This window comes from Olea europaea, chromosome 16, assembly GCF_002742605.1.
Source record: "Olea europaea var. sylvestris chromosome 16, O_europaea_v1, whole genome shotgun sequence".
NCBI lineage: Eukaryota > Viridiplantae > Streptophyta > Magnoliopsida > Lamiales > Oleaceae > Olea > Olea europaea.
This window is the reverse complement of record NC_036252.1, coordinates 11,962,551-11,969,306: the sequence shown is the minus strand read 5'-3', so window position 1 is coordinate 11,969,306 and position 6,756 is coordinate 11,962,551.

The following is a 6,756-nucleotide window of genomic DNA, read 5'->3' as shown; positions in this document are numbered from 1 at the left end:
ATGGCTTTCAATAAGGAATGCAATGACAAGGCGAAAGAAGAGACAGCCCTAAAAGCGCTGAAGGATAAGTTGGCAGTATTCGAATTAGAGCAAAACATTGGCCGAGAAGTCAACAAGGTGGACTGTTTAGAAGAGGAAGTACTTACAAGGGAACTGGACGATGAAGTAATGCGGATCGCCAAACCTGGATACGCTCAAGCACAAGACCCTCTGATTAAAGTAAATATTGGCAATGAAGGAGAAGATCGTCCAACGTTCATCAACCAAATGCTCGACCAAGAGGTTAGTAACAAATTAATCGCTTTGCTAAAAGAGTACAAAGATTGTTTTGCTTGGGAATATGAACAAATGTCTGGTTTAGATAGAGACTTGGTGGAACATAGGTTACCAACTAAGCCTAACTTTAAACCTCATAGGCAGCCTCCTAGACGTTTTGCTTCCAATGTACTCCCTGAAATCAAGAAAGAGATAGAGCGATTATTGAAAGCAGGTTTTATTAGAACAGCCAGATATGTCGAATGGTTGTTCAATATCGTGCCAGTACTAAAAAAGAATGGTAAACTAAGGGTGTGTATAGGCTTTAGAAACTTAAACATAGCTACACCCAAAGATGAGTATCCAATGCCCACGGTGGATTCTTTAGTAGATTCAACTGCTGGACACGTCATGTATTCTTTCATGGATGGGTATTCAGGATACAATCAAATTTACATAGCTGAAGAAGACATACACAAAACTGTCTTTAGATGCCCTGGGTCTCTAGGATGTTTTGAATGGGTGGTTATGCCTTTCGGCCTAAAAAATGCAGGGGCAACTTATCAAAGGGCAATGAATTTAATCTTTCATGATATGATAGACAAGTTTGTTGAAGTGTATGTAGATGACATAGTAGTCAAGTCCATTAAAGAAGAGGACCATTTCGAACAATTAAGATATTCGTTTGAACGAATGAAGCAATATAAGCTAAAGTTGAATCCCTTGAAGTGTGCATTCGGTGTTAATGCAGGGAATTTTCTTGGTTTTTTAGTACACAAGAGAGGGATTGAACTTGATAAAAATAAAGCGAAGGCCATTTTAGAGGCCAAATCACCTAGCAACAAAAAAGAATTGCAAAGGTTTCTAGACCAAGTAAATATTTTAAGACGCTTTATTTCTAACTGTGCAGGGCGAACTAAAGTCTTTTCGCCGCTCTTAAAGCTGAAAAATCAGGACGAATTCGTCTGGAAAGAAGAACATCAAAAGGCTTTTGAAAGCCTGAAGACATATCTATCAAATCCCCCAGTGTTGGTGTCACCAATCCAAGGACGGCCAATGAAAGTGTATGTATCGGCTGAAAAAGAATCAATAGCTGGAATGGTCGCACAGGAAGACCAATTTGGTGAAGAAAGGGCAATTTACTACTTAAGTAGACGGTTAACAAAATGTGAATGTAATTACTCTGCTATAGAAAAATTATGTCTTGCATTGTATTTCACATGTACAAAATTAAGGGCTTATTTACGGCTCGTAACCGTTTATTTAATTCTTAAAGTAAATTTAGTTAAGTATATGTTCTCGCGCCCTATTTTACACCAAAGGGTAGGCCTTTGGACACTAACTTTATCAGAATTCGAAATACAATATATACCTCAAAAGGCAGTAAAAAATCAGGCTTTGGCTAACTTTCTAGCCGATCATCCATGCCTTGACATGTCTGACGAAATTGAACTAGAAATCAATTCGTTCAAGTTAAAACCTTGGGTGTTGTATTTCGATGGGTCAAAAACCTCTAAAGGTACAGGAGTAGGAGTAGCATTGACTAATCCTTTAGGGATTTGCTACAAGTTCGCATTCACTTTAGACAGAATGTGCACCAACAATNATGCAATGGATTGGAGAACAGAGATTAAAGGGTTCCTTAAAGAACCTAATGGAGGGATTAGTAGGAAAAAGAAGATGTGTTTGCTGAACTATACACTAATAGATGAAGAATTGTTTAAGAAACGCTCTGATGGTGTATTACTAAAGTGTGTAAGTTTGCAAGAAGCCGAGACGATCATGGCTGATGTGCATGAAGGGATATGTGGAGCTCATCAAGATGGCCAAAGGATGAGATGGTTAATTATTAGGAGTGGATATTTTTGGCCAAAGATGGGAGAACTATGCGTTCAGTATGCAAAGATTTGTTTAGCATGCCAAAAGCATGGTCTAATACAAAGGGAGCCAGCACGAGAGATGTCACCTATTATTAAACCTTAGCCGTTCAAGGGTTGGGCGATAGACCTGATAGAGAAGATTTATCCCCCATCGTCCAAGCAACATACTTTTGTTATAGTTGCAACCGACTATTTCACCAAATGGGTAGAAGCGGTACCTTTGAAAGAGATCACCCAGAAAAATGTTATAGTTTATTCGTGATCACATTATTTATAGGTTTGGAATTCCACAAACGTTAATGGTAGATCACGGAACATCTTTGAATGGGGATCAAGTGGACAAATTTTTGAGCGAGTTTGGGGTTAAATTAGTAAACTCCACACCATACTACGCTCAATCCAACGGACAAGCGGAATCTTCTAATAAGATTCTAAAAAATATCATCAGAAAGATGATAGATGAAAATGCCAGAAATTGGCACGAATGTCTGAACAAGGTTTTATGGGCTTATAGGACATCACCTCGGTCAAGTACCAAAGTTACTCCTTTCCAACTTGTTTATGGACAGGAGACCGTTTTGCCTATGGAAATCAACGTGCAATCGATCAGAGTGTGCTTACAACATAAGTTGAATGATGATGAGTATGCCGAATCACTAGTTCAAAATTTATTGGGGTTAGACGAATTAAAGTTGGACGTCTTAGATAGATTGCAAGTTTAAAAACAAAGAATGGCTAAGTTTTATAATAAAAAAGTCATAGCCAAGTCGTTCACCCTGGGTATACTAGTTTGGAAGACGATACTCCCTTTGGATAGTAAAGATCCAAAGTACGGGAAGTGGTCGCCCAATTGGGAATGATCATACAAAATAAACAGTGTGTTGCCTAATGGAGCGTATCACTTGAAAGATTTAGATGGCACCAAGTACGTGAGATTCATTAACGGCAAATATTTGAAGAAATATATTCCTTCTTTATGGAAATGTGAACAGATAAAAGCATAATCAAATATGCTGAACGATTAAAGGATAACAAGATCAGAGCGAAATAAGTTCATATGAAGTCCTTTATTATCAAACGTTCATTACAAAAAATGCAAAAATACAAATAATAGATGCTCTACAAAATACAATTAAAAGTAAGCTAATCTTCCGGTTGATCACTAAGTAAACCTCACACCGCCTTCCTAAATGCATCGCTGCAATGGTGGGATCGTCGAGTAAGAGGGTGGACTGGCCTCACCACCTTCCTAAATGCATCGCTGCAATGGCGAGCAAAGAGGTTGAGAAGCACTCTCAGCAAGCAAGCTGAGAAGCATTCTCAGCAAGCAAAGTGGCCCGCAAGCATCCCAAAAATTGCCTTCTATCATCGACTCCTTGTAAAAGATAAAGAGACGAAGGGAAGAACTTTGATGGTAAAAACTTCGCTGCTGGCCAGAAAATATTTCCTATACCTCCCACACCAAAGGTGACATCAAGGTAAATAAGAAAATGGGCGGACTAAACAGTCCATTTTAGGTCGGATTGATTGTCAGAATGTCAAGCAATGACAGCAAATTAGTTTCGAAGAAGAAGATGAAGATGAAAGATAGAAAATGCGAAGCATTTATAGGGGGGTGGAGATGAAGAGACAGAATATAAACAGCCACATTTCTGCCTAGTAAACGGAATTAAATAGCACAAAGTCTTGGAAAAAGTGGTGAAAATATTAAAAGAAAATGGATAAGATTTTTAGCACAAAGCAGTTAAATACTTAAAGAATTGACGACTAAAAAACAAACGTCAAATAAATGTACAAGAAGTTAATGTTCATTAATGATGAACAAAGTTACAAAGGGAAAATCAAATTACAAAAGAAAAAAGGCATCATATGTCTTAATTACAGTCCACCCCATACTGAACGAATTCGTTCCCTAAGTTTTTTCCAATCCTCGTTCTGCCGAGAGGAGGTGATGTTCAATTCAGCCGCGACATTATCATCAACTTCCAACTTCTTGTACTGCTCGACCAAGGACTTAGTTCGCTCAATTCCCTGGGAGGCGTTGCGCTTTTTAGCAGCCATTCTCGCCCTGCAGTCGTCCATTTTGGCTTGAAGTTTCTTCATCTGAACAGCCAAATTAACCATCAAAGAGTCTTCAACCATGACTTCGGAAGAGATTTCTTTCAACTTGTCCTCAGCCTTGTTAATCTCCATACGCAAAGACTCTTTCTCAGCTACGGCTCGAAAATATTGAGTACTTTTGGCCTTTAGTTCAGCATTCTTGGCCAGCAAAGAAAGGACCTCGGAGTGGATAACCTTCAACGTCGCTTTAAAATCGGCAGAAAGATTGAGCGACGGAAGCGTCAGTGCTTGCTCCAACTTCGCATTCAAATGCTCAAGTTTATCCTTGTGTCTGGCAGCACTAGCCCTTCCAATGTCCATATCCATGAAGGACACGTACTCAAATATCGACTCCTTGAGGAATTTCAAATCTTCCTCTGAAGAAGCAGCAGGACGATCAGATGGAGCAGGGCGAGACGTCTGGACTTGTCCCCAGGAAGCGAACAAGTCTTGGATAGAACGCACAATTTTGTCAGCATCCTGCAAAGAAAATTGCCAATATTAAAGATTCTCACTACAACGAACAAGATAGAAATAGAAGTGAAGCAAAGACTACATCATCAACAATCGTAGAAGATGGCATGTCCTCAGCCAAGCTTGCCACCAACAACTCCTCCATTCGTGAGGACTTCCCCTTGTCTGAGCGAGAAGATGTTGCCACAACGGGCGGACTCATAGGAGTATCTGCAAAACTCAAGAGCATCAAATCAGAAACCAACAACACAAGCAAATGTAAGATATCAAAAGACTGAATTACCTTCTGCTTCAATGTTTGGGGGGTTGACGCCCTGGTAAGAAGGTGGCTCATCCATAGGTTGTGATGAGGACTCTGGGACTGAAGATGTCTCTTTAAGCGTAGCCCCCTCATCAACCGGTTTGGATGAAGTAGCCTCAGTAGAGGATGATGGAGCAGGAGCTGTCGATGCTAAAGCCTTTGAAGGAGAGGCTGAACTTTTCTGAGAAGTCCAAAAAATCATCAGCACACAGAAAAGTTTTAAGTATAAAAAAGTATGCTTGTGAGTAAACCAATTTAATTACCTTCCTCCTGACGATAAGAGGGGTATCATCATCATCATCATCAACATCATCCTCCAGAATAGGAGATGCTGAGGCTGGCCGTTTGCGGCTTGGGGCACTCTTGGTTGTAGTAGGCTTAGCAGGGAGAGAAGAAGATGGACGAGCAGACTGTTTAGTGCGACGAGAAGGAGAAGGACTCCAAACGGACAAAGGAGTGACCAAAACAGGAGGAGGAGAAGAAATGCTCGGCTGATCTAATGAATGAAAGGCACAATTGGCGTCAGTCGCAAATAATCTGCGCTTCACCGACGGCCAGAGTTTTTCAAAAAGAGGGTGAATGGCGTGGCTAGAATTGAAGGGGGCCAATGAAAAATGGCTGGTTAAAAGAAGATTGTGAGCATTTATAGCCTCTGCCTCCGCCTTATTAATAGTATGAAAACGGTCAATTAAGTTCCTTGAATAGCAAGGAGGAACATGCCAAGTTTGGCCGAAACCAAGCTGGCGAGCAAAAAATTGGGGAGCATAAATTTTTACCCCTGCCTTGGCATTGGTCCCAGTCAAGATATCATGAAATAGCTCCCTCTCGGTTAAAAACTGGATCCAAATAAGCAGGGAGGTGCTCGTGCTGTCTATAGTGGAGGGGGGATGTACATAGTTTGGAGTCAAAAAAGGAGGAAAAGGAAAAAAGGAAGAGATTGAATTCAAAGAATAAAAGAATGAAAAAATGTCCCTTCTGGATATATTTACAGGAGCCAAGGGCTCCATGGCTAGCCCATAACAGCTAGCAGAGGAGCGAGAGATTGATGGAGCACCAAGCAATGGAAAATAGGATCTCAACCACAGTTGAGTGAACCAAAGAGATCCACTTCCAGTGGGAGGTGCACCATTCTTCAATTGAGTTTGAAGAGAGGTCATGCCTCTATAAAGGGCAGCCAAAAACAAAGAACATAAATTCAAAGACCTACCACGTGCCAATTCGTGCGCTATAGGTAAGTAACCCAGGGAGGGCTTTATGCTTGGCACATACAAAACATATTTACAAAGCCAAACTAGAAGGAAGACCACTCGCTCAGTATGGGAAGGCTTAGCGCTCGAATGATTGTGAAGGGTTTGCAGGCTTGAATAAGAATCGGTGTAGTTTTTACCAAACTTTGGGGCACTACCAGAAACCAAGATACCAGAAAAATGGTATCTCCGAAAGGTGGTAGATTCACTAGGGCCCCAACATCCCTTAAGGTAATAGACATGGGGCCAAGAGGGAAAATAAAGGTGTTATACTCGGAAGACCAAAAACTCAAAGCAATCGAAAAGAGTGCTGAATCAAAAGTAGGGGGGCGAATAGAGATTTCTAACAAATCAGAAATCCTAGCGCTATCAAAAAATGCCTTAGTAGGACCATGACCCATAAGGCGAGCATGCCTTCTACGAAAAGCTACATCAGATTTAGGCCAAGTGCGAATACCTCTTTCGCGAAGTGGCCCCAGCGGCAGAGAGTTTAGAAAAG